Source organism: Felis catus, chromosome B3 (genome assembly GCF_018350175.1).
Source record: "Felis catus isolate Fca126 chromosome B3, F.catus_Fca126_mat1.0, whole genome shotgun sequence".
In the NCBI taxonomy this organism is placed as follows: domain Eukaryota; kingdom Metazoa; phylum Chordata; class Mammalia; order Carnivora; family Felidae; genus Felis; species Felis catus.
In genome coordinates, this window is record NC_058373.1 from 65784156 (window position 1) to 65810000 (window position 25845).

The 25845-nt window shown below is 39.6% G+C and overlaps 1 protein-coding gene across 8 annotated transcripts in view; it reads left to right on the forward strand.

Annotated features, from left to right (window-relative positions):
• MEIS2 (Meis homeobox 2) overlaps positions 1–25845 on the forward strand; it is a 209921-nt gene that overhangs the window by 178390 nt on the left and 5686 nt on the right. The window lies entirely within an intron of this gene.

The window sequence follows — 25845 nt, forward strand, 5'->3', positions numbered from 1 at the left end:
ACAGGCTCCAGGCTCCGAACAAAGGACAGAGCCTGATGCGGGGCTTGAACTCAGGAACTTTGAGATCATGACCTGAGCCGAAGTCAGACGCTTAACCGACTGAGCCAACCAGGTGCCACTGTTTCTGCCCTTTAAACTCCAGTAAAACTAGACATTCAAAAGAATAAAAAGGGATAACAGGGGTTACAAGGCACAATAAGGTAAAAAAAAAAAAAAAGGCTTTCTTTGGTGAAATACCCCTTTACCACACTGCCTGACATTTTAGAGCCCTTTACAGTTTTCAGGTCATTTTTGTATATGCTGTCTCATTTGATTCTCACGTCAGCCCTGTGAGGTAAATGAGCTTTAAGTTATTATTCCCTCTGTAAGTGAGGAAATGCAGGCTCTTCAAGGTTTGGTGGCTTGTTCACTGTTGCAGAACTCCTGAGTGTCAGACCAGGGCCAGACCTTCGGTATCTGCTCTGCACCCAAGGGTCTTCCTTCTACTACTTCAGATTCGTTTCCATATGCTTCATTTTCCTGTGGGAAGAGCTCAGCTTAATTCTTTAAGATAATGGAGGCAGCTTTGCCCAAAGAAAATGATATTTCTCAGCCAAAACATTATTTAAGCAGATTCATTTCCATATTAGTCCACATCAGTGACCATGGGCCTCTTTGGATATTCTGAGAGTCCCTCTCCATTCCTGACCTTTGAGGGTGAGATTTCCCACAACTAAGCCCTCACTTTTTTTTTTAAATTTTTTTTTCAACGTTTTTTATTTATTTTTGGGACAGAGAGAGACAGAGCATGAACGGGGGAGGGGCAGAGAGAGAGGGAGACACAGAATCAGAAACAGGCTCCAGGCTCCGAGCCATCAGCCCAGAGCCTGACGCGGGGCTCGAACTCACAGACCGCGAGATCGTGACCTGGCTGAAGTCGGACGCTTAACCGACTGCGCCACCCAGGTGCCCCAAGCCCTCACTCTTAAGGACAAACTAAATCAAGTTTTAATTCCCATTTTGCTTTCTTTGGTTTCTCTCTATAGCTGCTTTTCCCTCCGCTTTCTGATCAGTAGTTGAGTCTTTGTTTCTTACTGTTTTAGTGCTGACTATCTGAATGTATTCTGCTTGGCAGGAACACTCAAATTTCATTTTTTTCAGCCATGCTAGGAGGTCACTGATATATCAGTCTTCACACCGTTTTAAGTATGGAGTTATTGCTAAGTGGTGCTGGAATAGGAACTATGGGAACAACCTAAAAGGCAGGGGCACGCTTTGGGTGAAGCAAATTCTTTCCCACTGCGGGTCAAGAGTAGAAAGACAAAGACAGTGGCAAGCAACTTTGAACTCCATAAGTTAAAGGAAGAGACTAAGAGCCTTGTTTTTTTCCTTTGAAAATGATATGAAGATCAATTCCTTGAAATGATTCAAACCACATAAAACAGCATACAGTATTAGGAAGACTGAATCTGGGGTATAGTTAATGACTTCTAAAACAAGCCAAGTGACTATCTCTTGAGCGGAACGTATGTTTACACTTCATGTTCTATCGGAACTGATCCTTTCTCTTTTTATTTTCCATGCTCCTTCTTTTGGCCCTGTAATCGAGACACTCCATGGAGCTACATAGAGTCCTTTGCATCAATCCTCCATATTGCACAGGCATTGCAGGATATCTTTCCTTGGTGATACCTGTCACTAGGGCAAATGTAGCATTAAAAATTCATTCTACAAGGGCTGCATCCTGGAGAACTTTATAGACAATTTTTGATTAATGAATAGAAAATTTGCTAGATTTATTTGGTTTTTCAGAGTTGAAACTGAACCAGAGGGTTTTTTGTTTTTGTTTTTTTCCCCCTGACTTTTCTTTGAAGCATGCTTTTACCAATAGAAGACAGGATCCTATGCTACACTCCAGCCCTGAGGGTAGGTTAATTCCGAACCTCCACCTGTGTGTGTTGGATTGGTCAGTTCCATTGTAGGTAAAAGATGTAGAACAATATGATTCCACGTGACTTCTGCAGAACTTCCTTTTTTTTTTTTTTTTTTTTAAGTGAAGGACTTGATTGCCATGTAATTTCTGTATTATTTTACCATCAGAACACAGGAGTTTCTGAGAATCTATCCCTTATAAATACTAGGTCAGAATGGTATTTCTACTTTCTTCACTTGGTGAGAATGATGAGTAAGAGAGCCTCATCTGCCAAAAGTCAGCATGGAGGTCTTTTTACCACATTTCTGCTCCCTATTTAGAACAACCATCTCACACGTGCTCCCGTTAACGGAGCTTCAGCTGATTTACTTTTAGTAGTCAGCCATACAGGTTCTAAACCATTTTCACCCTTGCCTTCTAAGACTTTTGAGAATTAAGAGAGGTGGATGTAGAAGAAAGGTATGGATTGCTGAGTGTCTGGAACTCTAATCTTCAGCTCCCACTTCTTCTTTTTATTTCAGCATTAATACCCATGCTCCAAACACTAGATATTTTGGCTTCCATTGTCCTTGACTTCAAGGAACCATGAATAGAATAAGTATGTTTTTCTTATATACCTAAATATTTAAAAGAATAATTTGTGAACTCTGAACAAAGGTCCACCTATTACGTTTATGCTTATCCATGCCAGTGTGGGGAGACAAATAAAATGCCCTGGAAGTTAAGACCTAACAAAATAGTTGAAAATTCAAGTTATCTCCCCTATCATTTGCTTTGTTCCACTGACATTCTAATGGTGGTTGATTCTACATAAAGTAATAACTACGTGCAATTTAGTAACACAAACTTTGACTCTCATCCTCCAGTGTTTAAGTGATAATAGAAATAAGTAGTATGATTGGGCTACTGTACACATAACCTAGAAGATAATTAGACTTCTTTTGGTAACATTGGAAGTTTTTCTAATTATTCTTTCTAAGATTTAAAAAATAGTGGGGCTGGCTCAGTTAGAAGAGGTATGTGATTCTTGATCCTGGGGTTGTGAGTTGGAGCCCCATGTTGGTGGTAGAGACTACTAAGAAAATGAACTTTTTAAAAAATAAATTAAAAGTTGATTGTATTTTAAATATGTCAACTATGTGGTTATACTTTACAATAAATTTATGAAGTGTGTGTTATCTCCATTCTACAAATGAGAAATATTGAATCAGGTCAGAGAGTTAAGATTTAAATTTGTCTCCAACTTGAGTCTAATACCTTTGATACTGAGCATATGAGGTAGAAGTATTTGCTCTGTCTCTGACTTGCTTAGTAGTTACCTCTACCTGGTATGTTCTGCCCCCTTCTATCCTTCCCATCTCCACTTGTCAGAATCCTTCAAGGAGGAGCCCAAAGCCTCCTGTCCTCTTCCCTGTCTCACCCACATTGTGTCCATCCTCTCCACACACCCATGACCCACTGTCCTGCCATTGAGACTCTTTCATCCTGTAGCATGGTCACCTCTTCACTGCTAAATGTCAAGCTTTCTGAGAGCAAGACTGAATCTTCTTCATCTGTGCATGCTTTGCAGTGTTTGGAGGATTATAAACATTGGGAATTTATTTTAGAATGATTTGAACATTTTTCCTTTTAATTCTCAGATGATGTTCTGATGCCTTTCCAATACAAACTGGCCTTCACGTTTCATCCTCAGGGCAACTCTTTTTGAAGTAGGTCATACAATTTATTCTCATTTTGTACTTGAGGATAACAAGACACAGAAAGGTTAAAGAACTTATCCAAAACCACACAGAAAGTGATATAGCTAGGGTTTAAACCCAAGTTTCTAAAGCCCACAGTGTTTCCATTAAGTTGTACTGTTTCTATCATGACATAAAACCTAACAGATTGGTGGATAGGTATGTGTCTTATTTCTTCAATTAAACTAGGAGATCCATAGGGCACGAAATTAATCTCGTATCGAGTACCTTTTTCACTTGCCAAATGTGGCCTCTGCTACAAGTTCCTCTTTTGTGTGCCTCCTCATAAGGCCTTCAGTACAATGCCAACAGGGAGCAGACACTGAGTAAATATTTGTTCAAGGGGATTAACAATTGTATCTTCTAGAATTTCTACAAATAATCAAAGAGTACTACTAAAAGGAAGGAGTTAAACTAGGAGATCCAGCTGACTGTTTGAAGGGAGACTATACTATCTACATAATGGGAACGGGATTCATTACAGGTGGCATAGAGATGAGACAAGCAAGGAGACGCTTCTGTTCTGAACCTTGGCCCTGTGTGTAAAGAAATCCCAGTTATGTGTATGGCATGAACTTCTCACCATTGTGATAGTTCTCTTCAAGTGTTCTCTTACTCTCTTACTGACCCAAAACTTTTTAAAATTTATATTCCGTATGGTGATGAGTTGGTGGCCGACATTTTACCCAGATGTTTCCTTAGAGTGTGGTCGAAGATAAAGATCTGTTGAGGATTTTCTTTGCAGGAAAATTTGAGAAGCCTGAAGTTTTAGGATGGAGTTAGGCCCTGAGTTTGGGGATCCAGACAGACAGGCTGAATAAACAAAGGGAATTCAAATTTCTAAAGTACAAGTCTCGAATAACCCTGCAGAACTGATAAATGAGAAAATTACCTTGGACCTGTGGAATCAGTTTCAGAGTGGTAACTTACTTTGTTTTGTCTTCACCAGTTGGGCCATGTTCCCATACTCATTTCCCTAGATTTTAAAGATTTTTGAAAATGCTAACCACTGTAAAATTAAATGCACATTCTATATTTTTCCTTTATTATTCCTTAGAACCTATTAGTTTATTAATTTAGGTGAGTGAAAAGTCCTGGTCTAGAAATCAAGTAATTTCCAAGGTTCCATTTTAATGTGTCAGGTCTAAAACCTGCCTCTCTTTTTCCTGCCTGACTGGAAGATATCAGAAAAAGAGTCTGTTAGTACTAAGCAAGCTTATGATCAGATTGTTATCAAGATGCTCCCTAGTTCCCAGGAGATGTTTCAGCTGCAGGCCCCTCCAGTGAAGACAGTAAGAATGACCCTGGCTATTCCTCATTTCCTAGCCCCAAATTGTGTGTGTGTGTGTGTGTGTGTGTGTGTGTGTGTGTGTGTGTGTCACAGACAGTTCCTCCCGATAAGTCCAAAACTCTTTCCACCCATTTCACCAGCCTTCTACCTTTTCCCTTCTCTGACTGAGTAGCACTGCCTTTCTCACACATAAAATGGCTTTCTTCTCATCACTGTTGCCATTGCCTGAGCCATCCCATTTGCCATTCTACAACTTCCACTTGCTTTTTAATGGAAAATAAGGGCTAGTCATGGTGTGTATGCAAGGTTGACAGGAGCCAATGCCGCCAACAGTAGGGTGCGTCCAGTGATTATGGAGAAGTGACCATCTTTCCAAATAACAGGTTTGGTTTCTGCTTTTCTTCCAACCCATTTCCATGACACCTCCTACGTGAGTTCACTAGGGCCGCCATAGCAAATTACCACATATTGGGCGACTTAAGCAACAGAAATTCACTTCCACGGTTTTGGGGCCTGGCAGTCCAAAACCAAGGTGTTGGCAGGTTTGGTTTCTTCAGAGGTCTGCCTCCTAGGCTTACTCATGGCTGCCCTTCTCTGCATGTCCTCACATGGTTATTCCTCTGTGTGCCTGCCTCCCTGGGTGCCTCTTCCTTTGTAAGAAGGACCCCAATCATATTGGACTAGGGATCCCCCCCCACACACACACACAGACACAATGGCTTCATTTTAACTCCTTTAAAGACTATCTCCAAATGTGGTTACCTTCTGAAGTACTGGGGATTGGCAATTCAACATATAAATTTGGGGGAACACCGTTCAGCCTCGAACTCCTTTTTTTCACTGTCAGTATATACATGCTGGAAAGGCAACCTAATATATTCATGTAGAACACAGTAAGTCGGAAAGACCTGGATCTCAGTTTCACCTTGGCCACTTACTAACATTGTGACCTTAGGCATATTGTCAAAGTTTGTTAAATCTAAGTTTCCCCAACAATAAGATAGGAATGTTGATACTATTACTTCATAAGGTTTTTGAGATAATTAAATAAGAGGATACATGCATGATGGCACCTGGGTGGCTCAGTAAGTAGGTTGAGCATCCAACTTGGGCTCAGGTCATGATCTAACAGTTTGTGAGTTCGAGCTCCACATTAGGTTCATTGCTCTCAATGCAGAGCCCACTTCAGATCTTCTGTCTCCCTACCCCCTCTGCCCCTTCCCTACTCAGGCTCTCTCTTAAAAATAGATAAAACATTTAAAAGAAAAAAAGGGGGATACATGCATGCACTATTGAGTGCCTGGCTCAATAAATGTGCATTATAATTGAGTGAAGGTGAATTGTGAAGTCTTCTTAGAAAAGGAGATTTGGGTTATAGTCAAATAATGGGCATTAACTGGCACCTGAAGTTTTTCACCTAAAATATGAATTAGCTCTGAGTCTTCTAGAGTTTTCACTGTTTTACTCTTTTTCCAAGTCAGAATTTGATGGACTAGGTGGCCTAGAAGAGTAGTAATCCAATAGAGTAGTGATGACCATCTATGCCAGATTTTCCACAGCACTAACTGGAGATGTATTTGCATTGCCCCCATAGGCATACTCAGACTTAGAACATTTGTCCTGATTTTGGGACTAGCCATGGTCATCATAATAAGCATAGCACAGTCTACCACTTAATTCAATGAGTTCCATTTAGTTAAGAGATTAAATCCAATCCAAAGATTCATGGACTGTTTGCTTCACTTCAGTGAATCAGTGATTCACAGTTACTGATCAACCTACTAATACTAATAATCCCATAAATGGGAATGGGCCAACCCCTGCTGGTATAATTATCAGAGGGAGGAGGAGTGGGATGGGCACTGAACAGCCGATGGCTCTTCTCACTTCTGGAGGGGGGTCCCCCATGACAGTATTCAGGTGGGCAGGGCAGGGCCACTGTGATGCCTCCCTGGGGTCCCTTAGATGCTGGGAATTTACCGAGCCCCAGCTGTCAAACAACAATAAATTTTCCTTCAAAATATAAAACATAAATCACTGTTTCCCAAACACTGAAAGGCAAGAAGAAACTAAATCCCCATAATAATGAAAAGAATCCTGTTAATTAAATCAGCAAGGTAGAGAGCTTCCCTCCTAGCACACGGCCCAGCTGAACAGTAGAATACCTTGGAGACTGAAGCTGAAATCCAAGCCTTTTCTAGGTTGCAAGCCAGCATCCTGAGGGAACATTTAGAAGAAAAAAATCTGTAAGCACAGGACAAGTAAACACAACTTTTTTTTTTTTTTTTTTTTTGAAGTTGTACTTGGATTATGTTTATCTGGGAAGGGAAGTTGCAAAACAAATTGTAAACCAGGCTCAACGTATTTGTGCCAACCCTTATCAGATTTGCCACTAGTCAAGGGTAAACTGAAGGACAGGTCTCTGAACTAAAATGTAAAAGCAACTATATGGGATGCTTAGAGGAAGAGAGAGAAAAATGTCATTTCTTCTGATTTTTCGAAATTAATTTTTTCAACCATAGCCTGTTTGGCCCTTGAATATCCTGGATCAGATAGCTTACAATGATTAAGTGTTTACTTCACACATCTTTTTTTCTTTCCTTCTTTCTTTCTTTCTTTTTTTTTTTTTTTTTTGTGAAGCTACTGATATAGATTTGTGGGTTTTTTAAATGCTTGGTTAATTGGCTGGTCTACTAAAAGAGAGTCTGTTGCTGTGGTTGAGGAAAGCTGCAAAAAATAGAGGTTAAGGTTTCTTATGAATCTGTCACGTTTGGGAATTGAGGGCCCTATAATATTACTGCCCTCAAGCCACTGATAGCAATTTCTGTTCGCATCAGTGGGAGCCTCACAGGAATGAGAGTCCCACCCTCTCAACCCCAGCCAGCTTTTGGTTTTACTCTCCAAACCAACTCACTTCCACCCATAATCTACTGACATTTAAATCAGTTTTGACTGCCAGAGGAGCGCTTTTCAAATGAACTGAAGCCCATTCACAGAATCTTGAGTTTTCCCTCCCGAACTTGCGGGTATTCCAAAGTACAAAAACTACCCAATTCTCTTCTAGACCTCAACATTTTACTAATGTCTCACATAAGGATTAATTACATACTAGTCATTGCATCAGTGTCTTTGAAAGATACGTTATGCATGTCATAAGATAGATTTGCAGTACATCAAAGTTCACTCAGGCTTATATTTGCCTATAGCAAGGATGTGTTTTTAATCTGGCATGAGAGTTTTCTTATCATCATCTGCATTTTCCTTGTATCACCCTTTATCACACATGCACATATTTGGAAAGATCGTTTTCAGTATTAAAGGTGGCTAGTGCTGTTGGGAGGCCAAGTAGTGGATGTAGTTTTATTTATTATTATTATTTTTTAGTGAGGTATAGTTTTAGATTGGTAAGTAGAATTGGGTTACAATCCCTCAGCTCCTGCCACTACACCAAGTGCATTGACCTTGGAGGTGAGAGTAGCTAGAAGAAAGGAGTTGCCAACAAAATATGGCTCAACCCTAGCTCTCCATGGCTAAGAAGAGTGTTAAGAAGCAGCCCATGGCCACAATGCACTATCCAGTTCATTTGATTCCTGGGGCGAAGCAAAAGAATGTGGTGGATCCCAACTCAGTCCCAACTGCTTCCCTTTGACAACCCCATCCATAGCCTGTCCTCAGTTGGGTAATGGATCATGGTCTGATTTCCTTTCAGTATGGTGTGTGTGTGTGTGTGTGTGTGTGTGTGTGTGTGTGTACTTCCTTCTGATCTTTCACTGTGCTTGAAAAGAAAAAAAAATCTCCTTAAGGTCAAGTGTCAAGTCAGGAGACATTTAAAGTCACAAGGTACATTTATGAAAAATGAGTCTGTGTGTATAAACTCAGTGTATGTGCATGTAGGCATATTGCAAGAGACAAATTCTGAGGTTTTTAAAATTATTATGCTTTTGCATCATCTTTATAATCTTTCCCTGCAGGACTTTAAGGAAATAGTTGCCTTACATTTTGTTATTTGGAAATGGCTAATAGGTGATATTAAAGCTGTGTTTCACTGGCGCTGTTAATGAATATCTTCGGTCACAGATATATGAGTGGCCATTATCTGATGAGGAATAACTCTTCAAGATGCTAAATACCTCCTGAAGGCTGGAACCTATGCTTGTTTAATGGAGAGTCTTAAACGAAATATAGATTTTATGCAGATCCAAAATATGTGCCTGGTCAAAAGTTCACTTTTAATTTCTTAAAATATAAGCTCCTCAGCCACATCTATGGATTAGCTTGGAAAAATAACCTAGCTAACATTTTTATTGAGCACCTACTCTGACCAGTCTATTGAACTAGATGCTGAGAACAAAGTAAGTCAGAGCTTAATGTAAACAGGTCATTTCAAAGAGATTCCAAAATTCAATGTTAGAAATAACATTAAATTTTGCCTTAATATTTAAATATATCCCTTATTTTCTATATCCCTATGTAATATAACTGCAAAATAGCTTTTCCGCTTCTATGTATGAGTTTTTGAGGTGTGGACAGTGGAAACAAACATCATAAAAACTGGCAAGCCCCCCACCCACCCCCGCCAGCCTGGGGGCCATTTTCTATTTACAGGGACATCATTTTGACACTTGGCACCTTTTTTTCCCCCAGGAGTAGAATTGGGGGTCAAGTCTAACTGTTAGGAGTTTTCAAAGACAAACTTATAAAAGAAAAAAAAATAAAGTTTGCATTCCTTTATATATTTGGATATGACAGATTAAAAGCAAGGCAGGTATGTAGAGCTGGTCTAATCCCTCACCAAGGTGGCAATCTCAGATGCTTTGATGCTGTCTGGTCGCAAGGCCCCTGAGACTCTTCGAGGAACCAAATTCAGTTGACTTTATGTGGCTTGCCTATCCCTTCTGGTGTTCAAAAAAAAGAAAGGAAAAGGTCCCTGCACCTTCTTGTCTCCTTCCTTTATTGTACAGTTTGCTTTGTTTGTTTGATTTTAAAACTGCCATTATGTGAAAGTGTTGCGAGTATAAATAATTGAGAAGATAACTCTGTAGGGAAACCACTTTCGCTGCCTTTGTGCAAAGGCAGCTCATTATGGCTCTGAGCTGCAGCATTCCATAAGCGCAATTATGCAACATCAGTATGTCGTGGATATTAACCAAGGGGAGTAGATAAGAGACGGGGAAAATAATTCTGTAACTTATTTAATTAAATTTATTTGGTTTTTCAAATAGTTCCTCTGGTGTGTAATTTTCCCGACCACGCCATGGTTGCTGTGGTCTTTGTGGGACTGTTGTTCAGCGTTTGTTTTTTGGCATCCCTCCTCAATTCTGTATGGACCTAAAATGTATTTATATTGGGGTTTAATTTCCACCCAAGGAGAGGTTACCCATGAAAATGGAAGCATAATTTGGTCATGAGGTTGTTATCCCCCCTAGGGCTTATATAGCCAGTTAATATATGTTAATACAGCGAAGTGAACAAAAGGTTAAATAAGTAGGTCAGGCTCCGAACAAGTCCTCTACTGCTTACTTCTGCTTAAACGGAAGGAAAAGCCCATAATGGCGCTTGCCTGACTTCCACCCCCATCATTTTAAGAATTGCTTTGCCAATCCTTCACAGCAAATAGTAATTTTAAGTGGACCAAAACAGAGCTCAGGGTGTTTGCACTCCATGGTAATGATAGAGTAGCTGTGCTCCCTGGAGTCAATAAAGCCCAACAATTGAGTCATTTTTGCCTCCTGTGAGTGAATCACTGCTGTTAGCCTGAATGACAGGATTGCTTATAGAACTGGAGCCCTCCGCCGGGCTGACCTCATCCCGGGACAGCAAGGTTCAGAGGGCAGGCAGGTGGTGTTTAACACAGTTATAAGTAAAAGCTGATTTTGTACTTGTACGCTCCATAAACAAGAACGTGGAATTGGTGGGGGCAGGGGAGGGAGGAGCATTTGATGTCTGTCCATGTACTTTTATCGAAAGCAGCACTTCCTTTTTTGCTGTCTCCTTCTCCTTCGCATTTCTTCTTCCCCCTTAGCATCCTGCCCCAACCACTTTGTCTGTTTCTCTCCTCCCCATCTCCCACCCTTCATATATGTAAATCTCCAACACTTGCTGTTGACATCAGATGGCCACAGTCCAGTCACACTTCTGATGAATGGAAGATGCAGACGGTGTTGCGGAAAAGAAAACTATCTTACGTTTGAGATTAGTCTTCAGTTTCTAAGAATCATTCTGAAGCAGAGATTTTAGGCATATATAGCCAAATGCTAAACAATAATTGTTTTCATGTCATCGAATGAGGAAAATAGGAAACAGGGAGGGTTATAGAAAACATTTCAGCCTAAAATTATCGTCTAAGGAAATAGAAAAGGTCTAGAGCATGTTTTCCAGCCCCATCTCTAAACCCCATTGTCAACATTTTGGGGCTCAAAGTTCTATGGAGTAGTCAGGTTTTATCATTTTGGAAGTGGGATTGTGAACAGTTAAGATATAAAAGAAGAACCCTACAAATGGTTCTCCATCTCTAGAATCTGATGTGGGAAAATAGGGCCATGGAAAGCCTTTAATAGGATATTTGATGAATTGTTTGATCAATTGTCAATGAACCGTTTAAAAATACAATTTCATGTAAAAACCAGAATCTTGCTTCAATTTTTCAAAACCTTGGAATGTTTGTGCCCCTAAAATCTTAATGACTAAAGTTAGAAATTGATAGGTAGCATCATTCCTTCTCCGGGGTTTATACTTAAGCGTATGAAAGGCTGTGGCACCATCCGAGCAGCAACACTTTGCGTTCACTTCGTCGCACTCAGTATTGTTGCCTACGCTTATTTGCCAGGACTGCTCCCATTTTAGAGAAACCTCTATTGACACTGTAACTCTCAGAGCACAATTTGGGAAAAACTTCGTTAGAAAAATATAATGAAAAAATAGATATTTTCAGAAATATCTAAATCTCACAAATCTTTCTCCTTCATTTCCTACTCACTAGTCCTCTGTCCCAACACACGCGCACATGTCACAAAAGTCCATTGCCCTCAGTTCCTGTGACTCTCAGCTTATTCTTTCTTCTCAAGTCCACCAGACTTATCACGTTCCAATATATCATCTGTTCCCCAGCCTAGAAAAGTCTGATGCTCATTTTCTGCCAAGTCGAGTCCTTCTCTTCCACAGAAGATTTGACTGGCATCTCTAATGCCTGGATGGATTCACACCTTTAAACTAATGCCTCTTGGGGCACCTGGGTGGCTCACTCGGTTAAACCTCTGACTTCGGCTCAGGTCATGATCTCTCGGTCTGTGAGTTCGAGCCCTGCGTCAGGCTCTGTGCTGACAGCTCGGAGCCTGGAGCCTGCTTCGGATTCTGTGTCTCCCTCTCTCTCTGACCCTCCCCCACTCACACTCTGTCTCTGTCTCTCTCTCAAGAATAAATAAACATTAATTTTTTTTAACTAATGCCTCTAGTCTAGATCTTTAGTTGTTTATGAATGCACAGATAACCAGACCAGAGCCAGGAAGCCAGAGTTATTTCCCATCATATCTCTTCCCCATTCTAGGAAAAATAATTTCATCAGTGATTCAGCTACACCATTTGCAAAGTGAGGACAAGAAAATCCCTGCAAGCTCTTTCTTATATTCTCAATTCTACATTATTTCCAAGGTGGAGGAACCCTATTTTCATACATTCCATCAGTTATCTGGTCAAACATTTTATTGAGGATGTACTATATTCTTGATAGTGTCTCAATAATATAGAATTAAGATGTTCCTTCTCTCTCAGGCTATCTGGTGGGAAGCTAGACAAGTAAATTGTGATGGTGGTATTGAATAAATGCTGTGATGGGCATATTAGTTAGGTGCGGCTGACTGAGGAAGTGCTGTAGAATTCCAGACTGTGGAATCAGGAAAGTTACTTCACAGAGATATTCTCTGAAGGGAATTTTGAAAGCTGTGTTGACCAGATGACCATGGGGGAGAAAAGGCCAGCCCAGACAGAATGGATAGTGTGTTCCTAGTTAGTTGGAAATATTAACTTTATGCTTATTTTTCTAAAGCTTATTTATTTAAATAATCTCTATACTTAACATGGAGCTCCAACTCACCACCCCGAGATCAAGAGTTGCATGTTCTTCTGACTGTGCTAGCCAGGCGCCCCACTTTATATTTATTAATTGCCTTTTTGTTTATTTGTACATTACCTGACTCCAAAGTAAGAATCTATGGCACTTAAACCGATTTCTAAATTAAATTAGTTTTGGATACATAATGATGTCACTTTATCTTTACTGTTAAAATGGAGATTATTCAAATGCCATCATTTTTATTTCTAATAGTTAAATTAAACCACTTTAGGAGATTCTGATAGATGTGAAACATGAATATGCTCTAAAATTCTTTCAAATTGCAGTACAATGTGTTTGCTTCTTTGTCTATTGGAGATTATAGCTTTCTGTGGAATGTCAGAATCAAAGGTTGATGTCTTTATTTCTCTGCAAATGGGGGGGAAATCCACTAACTAACCCTCTAAAGCTAAAATATTTAAGGACTAAAACAGATGTGGCATAACTGCTGGTTTGCTATGTCTCTTGTGGTTTATAAAGATATATTTTATGTCTTTTATGATTACGGGATGATGCTAAAAATTTTGTGGGTAATAATACCGTCGCATTGGAAAGACCGCATATAACATCGCTGGAAGAAGATAGAGAGTGCTACCTGGCTGTCAAGTCAAAGGAAAAGATATTTAACTTGTTATTAAGAAAAGCGGTTGGGAAACTTTATTTGGAATTTGGTCTTTGATGTTTGATTATCGTAAATACGAGGACCTTAAGTCATACCGTTCATAAATAGATTTTTTTTTTGCTTCTTGACACAGTGGGATGTGTTTTAATAATTTTCAGTGGTTATTGTTAAGTACAAAGCTGTTAGAATCAGAGTTTCTTTTAAATGACTTAAAAATATTTTAGATCTTTGATTTTTTTTTTTATTCCTTTGGCACCTGTACTAGATGCCGATATGAACTGGTTAACTAGCATTTGGTTTAAACAGAAAGACTGAAACATATCTGCCTATTTATGATATTTTTGTTTGTTGGATCTTTCTTAATATTACTTGACTTTCTGTGTTTTAATCTCATTTTATCATATTTTGGGTTGAAGCCACTCCAAAGCTTAACACCTAGGAGATTTCTCACTTTTGGTTCCCTTTAAAAGTGCTAAAATCTCAGCCTCTGAAACAAGAGACCAAGCTACAATTTAAAGAAAGCAGTGGTATTGATAAAGGGCCCTAAGAATGTTGCCACCTTCTGCATGTGCCTTCTGCCACATCCTTTCTTTTAAACCAGCAGGAGAATTGAAAGAAGGATAAGGGCCTGGCCCATCCAAACACTTCTGGCATGCCAAGCTGGCCTTCTGAAGTTTCCCCTGCTGCTTTAGAAAAAGGAGCCCCACAGACAAATGAAAGAGCCACGGGGACATTCACATGCATAGCACCTTCCCTCCAAAATGCCAAGTGGCTTTAGATTGCTGGTGTTGGGGTGGTTTGGCCCGAGATGAAGAATAGAGCCTTGAGAACCATTTGTTTCCACACCATTTTGGGTGAAGTGCTGTATTTTTCACCTTAAAAGGCCATTTAAAAAGAAAAATATGGTTTGAGAGGAGGACACAATTTGGAAGCCATCACACTTAATGGAGTCCCTTTTAAATGTAACACTTTGTCCTATCAATTCTCTTCTAAATTAGTTGTCACTACCTAGAGAAAACCTACCCTTGATTGTCTTATGCTGTTGCTTAAACACACATGGTCTCCTGTATGTATTCTCCTCTATCCAATTTTTAAAACTCTCGTAAATTCTGTCACTAAACTTACCCTTGTTAAGGACGGAATGGAATACAGCTTGCGCACACACAGTGACCGGCATGTTATCACCACTGCCATCTACATCTAGTCACACAGATTATCTCAGCATTAAAAGAAAAAGCAAAGTAGGCCTAATAGAAAGAAGGCCATGGCCACAGGCCACAGAGGTTTTTACTGACAGTTGACTTAGCCAGCCATTTCTAGATTGGACTCTGTAAAATCAGAGGATGCAGGAGAAGGAAGGAATTTTTGGAGGCAGCCGGGCAATTTATTACATTTGTTTGCACAGCTCTGGGGTATTCATATAGTTTTGGAGTTTTGAAGAGATTAGAAGGTTCTGGAATAGAGTCATTTCTTTCTAAATTTTACTCTTCTTTTGTCCTTTGTCTTGAGTGGCCCGCCTAGCCCCTCAGCCTCAAAGTCCCACTATCCACTCAAAGGTAACATTTGGAAAATTGAGCTTGCCTCTCCTCACCACCACAAGTAGGAATTTCTTCTACATTTCCAGTTTTCATCCACAGTATACCATAACAGGCTAAAGACAGATTCTCAGGTTTATGCTCTTGAACATCTTCCATACTTGTATTTCTGCTTCACCATCTAAGCAGAATTCACCAGTTTGCCAAGCCAACTGTCCCTCATGCTTTTCATTTCTTGTTTTTTTTTTTTTTTTCATGCTTTTCATTTCTATCACCTTCATCTGTGCTCACTTTATCTCCCTCTCTGCTTGGATCAGACCTTTCTACCTTCTCAGCCTCTACCTTGTCCATCAGCATGGCTTCTCAGGCACATTTTTGTTGTTATCCCACTACTCAAGAACTTGAGGGATTCGATTTATCACTCAAGAACCTTCACTAGAGGGGCGCCTGGGTGGCTCAGTCAGTTGAGGGACTGACTTCAGCTCAGGTCATGATCTCACAGTTTGTGAGTTCGAGCCCCGCATCGGGCTCTGTGCTGACAGCTCAGAACCTGGAACCTGCTTTGGATTCTGTGTCTCCCTCTCTCTCTGCCCCTCCCCCACTCATGCTCTGTCTCTGTCTCAGAAATAAATAAACATTAAAAAAAAATAAAAAAGAAAGAACTTTCACTAGAGGGGAGAAATGGGGAGGTGTTGGTCAAAGGGTACACACTTCCAGTTGGAAGAAGAATAAGTTCTGGGGACCTGCTGAACAGCATGGTGACTATTGTTAGCCATACCATAGAATGTACTTGAATGTTGCTAGAAGAGTAGATCTTAAGTGTTCTCCATCACAAAAAAGAAATGGAAACTGCATGACATGACAGAGGTGTTAGCTAATGCTAATGGTGGCTATCATTTTGCAATATATATGGTTATCGAACCAACACATTATATCTTAAACTTACACAATGTTATATGTCAATTGTACCTCAATAAAATTGGGGGCAGTGGGACAGAGAACTTCCACCAGTTTGTTAACTCTAGTCAGCTTTTCTAAAACCAGGAGCCAGTCTGAATTCAATTCCCTTGCATAAAATGGGCCCTAGTCTGCCTTAGTGTCTTTGTAAGCGTGCCATTTCCTTATTTCCTGCCTCTCCAGTATTCTATGCTCTTTTAATCTGATTCAACTTTCTTCCTCCACAAATTCAGTAATGAACTTCCATCTGACTTTTCAAATGGCCCTACCCTATTCACACCCATTTACTGTGTGGTAAATTTGTAATTTGCAATTATTAGGTATTATAAAATTGTGATTTTCAGTTGGTTTCTGTGGGTGTGAAGAGTAAAACTCTTTAAAGGCATACACTGCCTTTTGAAAATTTTAAATAGAGAGTCGCATAATTATATATTTATGTGTTACATGTAATTTCTTATTATATATGACCTCGTATTGTGTCATTAAACTTGTGTTTTGTTAAGTATAGAATGAGGAAGATTTTTACATGGCACGTGTACAGATTACTATGGACCTTAAAAATTATTCATTCCAATTTTTTTAGGATGGAAAAAGGATGAAAATAGGCCTTACGTAATCCCTGCTCCCCTACACCTTGCTTTCCCTTCCTACCCACTATTGTCCACTCTCCAGAACCCAGTCTCTCACTGGGATACACACACACTCCCAGAGAAAGCATCCTACTAGTACAATTCCCTGAACATTGAGGAGGTGGGTGCTTAGTAACTTTTGACTGACCAAAGGGCAACATAGCATAAAACAAGAAATGAGGCTGACAAAAATCTCTATTCCCTGGAAAGTGAAAAAGGTAGAGAAGAGAGCAAACACTAGAACATAGCAGGCATGACCCAAGTAGACGCAAGGAGTTTTACCAACTGTTTTTCTCTCCTTTGTTGTCAGCATTTCCACCACCCACAAAATTCCTGTCTTTGACCTATGTGACCTATGTGGTTAAATAGTTAAATATCCTAGAGTCGATAACTCTTTCATATATATATATATATATATATATATGAAACAGATATATACATATATATACATATATATGATATACAGATATATACATATATATACACAGATATCAATGTGTGTGTGTGTGTGTGTGTGTGTGTGTATCTTTCTTTCTTCAGCACTAGCACAGAAAACCTAGCCAGGTATTAGTCTCTGGCAAAGTTTATTGCCATATGTAGGTGTGTGCACGTACATGTACATATACATATACACATATGCACACACACATACATGTACATGCATCCTTATGGCTGATGACTTCTCACAGTTTATCTCAAGGCCATGTTGTTTCATGTTCTACTCATGTGATAGGACATCTCTGACCTGACAGATTTATCCGTTGAGAATAGGATTAAGTGTATGCAAAATTCTTAGCAAGACAATGCGTATGGCTTATGTAGATTTTGTTGATTTTCTTCCTTATATGTTACTCAGAAAGCCCGTGTCAGTATAAATCAGGGGTAATGAAATCAACATTATGGAATCTTTGATATTACATTTGCTAAAGCCTTTCTGGATGTTCAATTCAGCTCTTAATGATTGATACTATTGACAGCAGATAAACATTTTTGATTGATATGTTTGCTCACAGATTTAAAAAACATCTAATCCTTTTTTCTCTTTGATTTAAAGAGTGCAGTGCTATTGGAGAGGAAACAGTTCAAATGTGGTCATCGCAGGTTGGTGGCACCAAAAATAGAAATTCACTTAGGGTAAAATTTGCTGTCAGGAAAAAATGGAGCATTCTTTCTGAACTCAGGAACGTGTGGTTCATGTGAGCTTGCTTGTAGATGGTTGCTACAATAAGGCTTCTTTCATACAGGTGTGTTTATGCCCCGGGCTTGCTGGCCACAGTCCATTCCATTTACAGAAGCTGAATTAAACAATAACTACCGCATTGCACAAAATGGCGGTGGGGGGGGAGTGGGGGGGGGGGGGGAAAGGTGAGCGTCAAAGGAGATGCCTGAGAGCTTTGTTAGGGCCAAGAAAAACCCTGTTGCAGTTGTCAGAGCTTGTTGATGTTGCTGGGAACGGCACTTTTTTTTTTTCTCCTGGATTTTGTGGTTCTGCCTTAGGAAAGAAAGTAAAATAGAACGGAAGAACAAAGTCCTACTCTATAAATCAGCAGCTGCTCCTTGCCAGATCAAAGGAGTGACATTTTTGCTCCTGGACTACTTGTCCACTTGAGGGCTTGACAGGCAGCTAACAGCTGGCCTGCTAGACTGTATGGGAGAATCAGCCTACATCTTCTTCTGAGCAGATGACAAGCTAATCAGAGAGATATCCATAGCAGAGGGCATGTGAGTGCACCTTGATCTCCTCAAACATACCTAATACATAATTGCTAAACAGCTTGGTGCATTTTTGGCAAGTTAATGCTTAGGTAGTTTCCACTGAGAAGTAGGATAAAGAATTAATACTTCAATCAAAGGTGATCATGAAAGCTAAAAAGATACTAGATTTGTTGGGATCTTCTCCTCTTAGAGTGAATTAGTAAATGGCTAGGAACATAATGAGAATTGGCTTAAATGTGTGTTACTGATATCAAGTGACTGGTTGACTTTTCAAAGCTCAGTCGGGCTGTAGTGTTTAGGTAGATGAACAGGTACTGGGTAATTGGTAATGTGAAAATGATGACTTCTGCTTTCTATGCTGATAGAGTTGAGCAGAGTTATAGATGTTCTATGTCTGCAAAAGAGTTGTTTTCAGAAGCCCCATAAGGTGTGTCGCCATACAGATCTGGAATTTTAATGTCAGTAGTAAAATTTCCAAAGTAATTCAGTTTCCAGTTGATTTCCATCTGCCATTAATCATGTACAGGATGAGGTAATATATTACAACTTATATCTATTGACTTAGTATTTTATCTTTAAGAGGATAGATCCTTGATATGAATAGCTAAGGAAGTGTGCATGTTTTCTCCTCCCTTGCTTTCAAGTGGCTTTGAAGGATCACTTTTATAGTCAGTGATAAATAGCCACATATGAATAATCTGATGGCATTCTATAAGAATAACATTACTTCAAAATCATAACCCGCTGGGATGTTTTGTTACATGCCCTCAAGTCTGATTATACTTATGGAATAGTGTTTATTGTTGCTCCATATTATAAGGGAAACAAAAGATAATTCCCTATCGTAGAGAAAATTTCCCAAATACTTTTATTGAAAAGTTTCCACTATTGGCCATATAAACCTTAATCAGATAAGATGCCAAATTATCCAGGTCACCTTTGAAATTTAATTATAAAAACAATTATACTTCTTATTAAAACTCAAACACTACAGAAATACATGTAAAAAAAGAAAAGAAAGAAAATTCTGCCATCTTCCTTCTGCCCATCCCGGAGAGACTGAAAGGTAACAGTTTCCACAAAAAGCATTTTATTGGCCAAACTTTTCCTTTAGGAAGTATGCATGGAATAAAATGAATTAAAATTATTATAAATTTTTGTTTGCCCGAGGCAAGGGATTAAAAGACTATTTAGGTCTGAGATAATTTAAGAGAGTAATACATGCATTTTCATAGCTAAGTTTCATGCTTAAAAGTTGATCTTTGTAAATTTCTGTTCTTAGGAAGAAGGCCTAATCATCTATTTGCTATGTGATCTCCAACAGGACCTCTAAAACTTAAATGTGTATAGATCACCTGGACCTCTTTTCAAATCCTAATTCAGTATTCAGTAGTGCCAGGGTGAGGACTACTCTGTTTCTACAGTTCTAACAGACTCATTGTGATGTTGATGTGACTGGTCCATGGAACACACTTAGACCTGCAGGTGTGGAGAACCATTTTAGAGAGTGTGATTCCAAAATAACTTGCCCCACTACCCAGCCCCCCAGCAGATGCCCACTACAGTGTCTAAAATCCCCCCAGGGCATTATACATTTAAATTAGCTGTGACCTTGGGAAAGAACTAGCACATGGACACATGATACTTGTAAGAGTAGAACACATGATTACCTCTCTTCAGCTCAGCATGGATTTGCTTAATAGTCACCCACCGAGTCTTAATTATTTCCTATGAGAGGACAGAGCTCTTTAGGAGGGGACATTGGGTAGGTGCATTTTGAGTGTAAGCTAACATTTAATGAGCTCTTACTATGTGTCAGGCACTGTGCCAAGGATTTTACATACAATATCTTCCTTAATCCTCAAAACAATCTGGTCTCAACCAGTGCCCTGTTATAGACAGGAAACAAACAGAGGCCTGGAAGTTTACGTAGACTTGCCCAAGGTCACACAGCAAGTAAAGTGCAGAGAATATGAGCCTACCCTCTCCATCACTTTGTTCTATGGAGAAGTCTGGAATATGGAACAATAATTGAGAAGGGTTTGCCCAAAGTAGGGTATTTTAGTAAAGAACCTATGTAAGCCCTGTACCTTCAGGGAAGAATTAGGTAAAAGAATATTGAAAGAACACATTAGAAGGTCATTAAAGATAAGTATTAGCTACTTAGAATTTTGTCCAGAGCCTTTTGTGTTCAACTTGAATGTTCCACTACTCAAGGCATATTCCTAAAGCTGCAAAATGTTTGTGATTCCGGATTAGCATCATGTGTTCATGTTATAAATGTATGAGTCATTAGTTCATGAGTTTTCAGAGTTGTAGACAAGTCTAGTATCTATCAAATTCTAAATTAATCTGTAGCTTGAGGAAATTATGAACTGTGAATGTGTTTCTGAGTGGCCCATGAATTTCATTCATTTACCTTACTTTGCCCACAGTTGTTCGCGAGAAAAGATCCATTGTGTGGCCATCAGTGAAAAACTCATGGCTACACCATGACTCAATCATTCATGTGCCCGAGTACATATTCAAAGACATTAAGCCTGCTTAATTCACCAATGTAACCATTTCAGTGAATCTTACTGAGAAAACCCCACTCTTAGCCATGACCAGAGCACAGAAAAAAAAAAAAAAAAACTTGCTTTTTGTGTGTGTGAAGAAAAAAAGTGAAGAAACTTGATAACTGATTTGTCAAGGTTGAGGCTTCATTGTATCAGACACCAAGCAGTAGCAAGCTTTGTGAATAAGCACCCTCACTGATGAGTCCCATGGCTGGGTAAAGTGGAGAAGCAGAACTTCTTCCTTTTTCAACAGGTCCCCAGTCACCAAGCTGCTTATAACACCTCTTCCACGATAATCTGATCCCTCTTGTACAGTTCAGCCCCCTTCCTTGACCAGACCCATCCATGGAAAAGCTTCAGCGCAGGGATCCTTGGTTCCTCCTCAGAGCCTTCAGGGCTGGCGGCTTTCCAGGTGACTCCACAGAGGCCTACATTTTCTAATAAAAGGAATGCTGCCTAAAGAAGTTGGTTACCAGGTGTGGCATGAAGTTAGTGAACCAGAAAGAAGGGATTTATCAGTCATTTAAAAAGAAGGGGAGGGAGGGGGAGAAAGAAAAGGAGAGAAATCAACAAGCAGGAATGACACCTAAGCCTACTTCTATCAATCTGAAATATGCTTTGGAGTGAAAAAGCTTTCAAAGGAAAACCACGATGGTCCAATTTCAGTTGCAGAAAAATATGCAAAGTTGAAAAGTTTGGCTCTTCTGTGGGGACCGAGGTGGGGATTGGAGGCGGGGAGGTCTCCAGGAGCTCTCTCCTCCAGTAAGACGGCAAGAGGAGATTTCAGTGATATTTTGCTCTCTTGCGTTTTCTCTTTTTAATACGTTCTTTTCTCATCTCTGAGTTGACTCAAAAGGGCCTCATGATTCTTGGAAAGTCATTGAATTTATTTCTATAATTGAGTTATTTTTAAGCTAACAGTCAGTGTATGATTTTTAAGAATCGCACATACTAATGCATTTTCTATTTTTGTAAAATTTAGCGAGAAAGTAGATAGTCTTAGTAGATACTCTCCCGAGTCTTTGTGTGAGCCTGGGTACTAACTTTGTGTTCAATACAAATCAATGGAACTAGTGCACTTTAGGGCACTCATTCCCTATGGGAGTCACTAATGGAATTATCTGTAGCCCTTAAAAAAAGTCACAATGAGGCTAATGAAAATTTTTTTCTAAGTGAAATCTGGATAAGGCACTAGGCTTACTGGCACATTTTATTTATGGCATTTATCATATATGGCACATTTTGCACACAAGTTTTACAAATCTCAGAATGTTTTTAAGAGCTATTTAATTTCTAAAAGACTTTGTAATTTCAGGTTAAATCGTTTATACCAATAAAGAAGTGTATCACATGTCCTCAACTTCAGAATCATTCTGGGATGACATTAAAACTTTAGAAAAATTTTTAATATCAGATACAGATGAGAAACTTAACAGGCTTTGAATTGGAAATAACTTGTGGGGGTTTTCATTAAAGTTGGGTGCAGCTTGCTGCATTTTGGTTAGTTGGATGTCTTCAGCAATTTTTCAAATGTTTTGGGTTTGGCAAAGTCCAAAATGTTTTTGCCAAGACCCTCTTTTCCCCTTATTTTTTAAACCCGTGTGAAATTCAAGGATAACTTAATCCATATGTGTCTGATTCATTTACACTTAACTCATCAAAATGTTATTTTGTAAGACCCATTTAATATCCAAAAAAACCTTTTGAGCCTTTTTAAGACAAGTCTTTTGTCTTTGAACCAGTGAGTTGCGTTTTTCCATCTGAATGGAGCTTGGACCTTAAAAGATTGAAGATCAGTGTATTTTCAATTTTAGAGTCTTCACATTTTAAGTAGAATCAAAACTTGATATTCTGTTTACTACTTGAGCATTGAATAAGGTCATTTTAAAATATAGATCAGAGGAAGTGGAAAAAATTTCTTGTCATGTAATTTAGGGAAAGGTTGCATTTGGAAATTTTATCTTAGTAATACTAAAGAAATAAAAAGTACTCCTAGTCTGAATTTTTAAAATCTATAGTTAAATGTCTCCATTGTATGTACATTGATGTGTTTTCTAAGAGTGGCCTGCAGATCATCAGTACAGTGGGGTAATTGCATTTTTCTCCTGTTAAATTGTTCTTAAAGTCAACTCATTCATTGGTAATTTTGATAACAACATCTATGGTGTTTCTAAGATATCCCAAGATCAGGGGAGTTGACAATTGGCAGGAGTTGTAAGTTAAGAGATTTCTGAAAAATTGGGGCCCATATGTTTTTAAAATTCTGTGTGATTTGAAAGAATGTGGTAGAATTATGATCCTGGCAAGATAGAACACTATGTATCAAAAACATTGTTTGAGAACAAAAATGCAGAGAAGCTAAATGGAACCCAAGTGAAAAAAAAAAAAAAAAAAAGCAGAATCCCTATGACCCTTTGTAAAAAAGGATCTAGTTGAAAACCTTCAGAGGCTTCTATGCATATTTGTTTAGCAGAACCGGGCAAAGAAAGGCCATCGCCAGAACTGCTAGTGAACATCCAGTCCATGCCATGGTAACTAGTTGAAAATGTAATACCGGAGTGGCATCTCCAAGTTCAGCGCTTCTATAAAGACCTGCTAGCACACAGAATGCTTTTTTAATGTTCTGCATTGTTGTGTGTCCCCCATTGAACACCCTTTTGAGCGGACCCCGTTTTTACTAATGTAAACATTCTGACGAGTATCCAAAGAAATGACCTTTGAGTGAACCTCTAACCTTCCCCGTAATTATTTGTTTGAAGACAGTGTGGAGTTCTCCTGCTGAGAACTAAGAACCATGATGCCTTGCAGCTCTGTGAGGAAGGGAGTGTTTGGGGGAACTGGGGAGAAAGACATAAATAAGGGAACAACCTCCAGATGTAAATAATAAAAGAGTAAAAGGGTAAAATGAAAAAGGGAAAAAATTGCAATTCATTTTACCTAAAGAGTTGGCCTGTAGGAAGAAACAAAACCAGGATCAGTAGCACATAAAAAGAGGTGAAGCCTCTGCCATGTGTGTCCTCCATTAGAAACTTCAAGGAGGAAAGAAAAGGTTTCTCCAGGCTCGCCTGAGCATCTCAGTTGGTCTTAAGCTGCGCAGATAAAACGAGTTCCTGGGGGTGAGAATTGCAGGTCAGTCCCCCTTGGTCCCCGTAAAGACAGTGGGGAAAGAGTAGATAATTAAGTTCCTTTTCTGATTTAAGGGATGCTTCTGGAATGCTTTGTGATCTGGTCCGATATTCCTCAGTAGCACTTATGTTCCAGGTGGGAATACATGTGCAGTTTCAGCTTTTTGTTTCCACCTCCCCGAGTCCTGTCACTTGTTTCCCCAAACCTTGAGAGGGTGTAACATTTTTGACAACTGAGCTGTACTTCCTTAAGTAATAAAGAAGTTCATTGTTTTGCAAACAAACACCATATGCAAACGACTCCTTTGGTTTTCTTGCAGCTGTTATTCTTCAGCCTAATTGTATTCCCTCTAGAATGCTCACGGGAGGCCGAACAAGTGTGGGCTGCTGTCCTCCTAGGAAGGGACTTCAACTCCTTAGAAACACAGAGCTGCCAACACACACTAGAATTTTTCTGGCTAATTTCAAAGAATGGGTTTTCAGTTCCTGCCTGTGGCCCCATGCAGACTCATTAATCACCAAGTCCCTTGCACTTAAGATTTCAAACTGGAAATACTGGGAAATGTTCTAAGTGGGTGTATTTTTAAGGAGGTGCTAGCTATGTTATAGGCGGCATGCCCTTCCTCCATGCCCCCCACCAGATGCACGGCCAGTGAGTCCCGTGCATCACTTCAAATGTGTGGGCAGTGCACAGCATTAAAAATGCACAGGGACAAGGGTAACTCGCAAATGGTAGAAAATTGTTTTGTTTTTATTAAATTTGGAGAAATAAAGGAGATTTCTTATCATCTTACTCTGTTTGTACATGAATATTTGATGGGCATTATTAAACATTAAAGTAACATGAAGTAGGCACTTATTTTTGGATTTCCAACAAAATTAGATCCAGGCTTCTAGACGAAATAACTGCTTCTCCTTTACATTCCTGTGATTCAGCCACCACCTGATTTGAAAACGTTTCTTGGGCCCTAATATCAACCATGTGTACCTGAGGCTGGGTCTTTCTAGTGGGTTGAAAGGTGGCTGGGTTTATGGTTGGCAGTTACCTTATCCCTGCCCTGGGTGTCCCAGCTTAGACTGGAAAGGCCGCCCCCAGCTGGCACTGACCTCTAAATGACCCCTAACTTTACAGGCTTAAACTGCAGGAGTTGCCAAAGAGCAGAAGTCTTTCTGGCCAGCACTTATTACTGCTGTGTTGGTGATAAAACTTCAGACAGCCTAATTGATGGCTTTGCTGACCTAACAATACCTTGTGAAAGCAGAGTGCCAGAGCCTGGTCTCCATTTATGACCAGCTGCAAGGGGAAGCTAGGTCTCCCTATGATGGGGAGTTTAGGGAAAGGAGAAAAATCTTCCAGCCCGTGAACTTTAACCAGATTCCAACTTGTTCAAGAAGCAGAAGCACGACTGCAAATTAATAGATGTTTTCTCAGGGAAAACTTGATTCCCTCGCTGAGCCTTTGTCCCAAAGTCAACCCCGACGTGGTTATCAGATGATGGAGATGATCCAGTCAACTGTTTCTGAACACTGCAAAGGGAAAACTGACCTTTGGATCAGAAAGATAATTCTCGGGAGATGTTTGACCACGTCGTATCCTCCGCAGCGTTTGTGCCAAAGTGCTCGTAGGGCGCAGAAACTGCATTGGATGATTGGA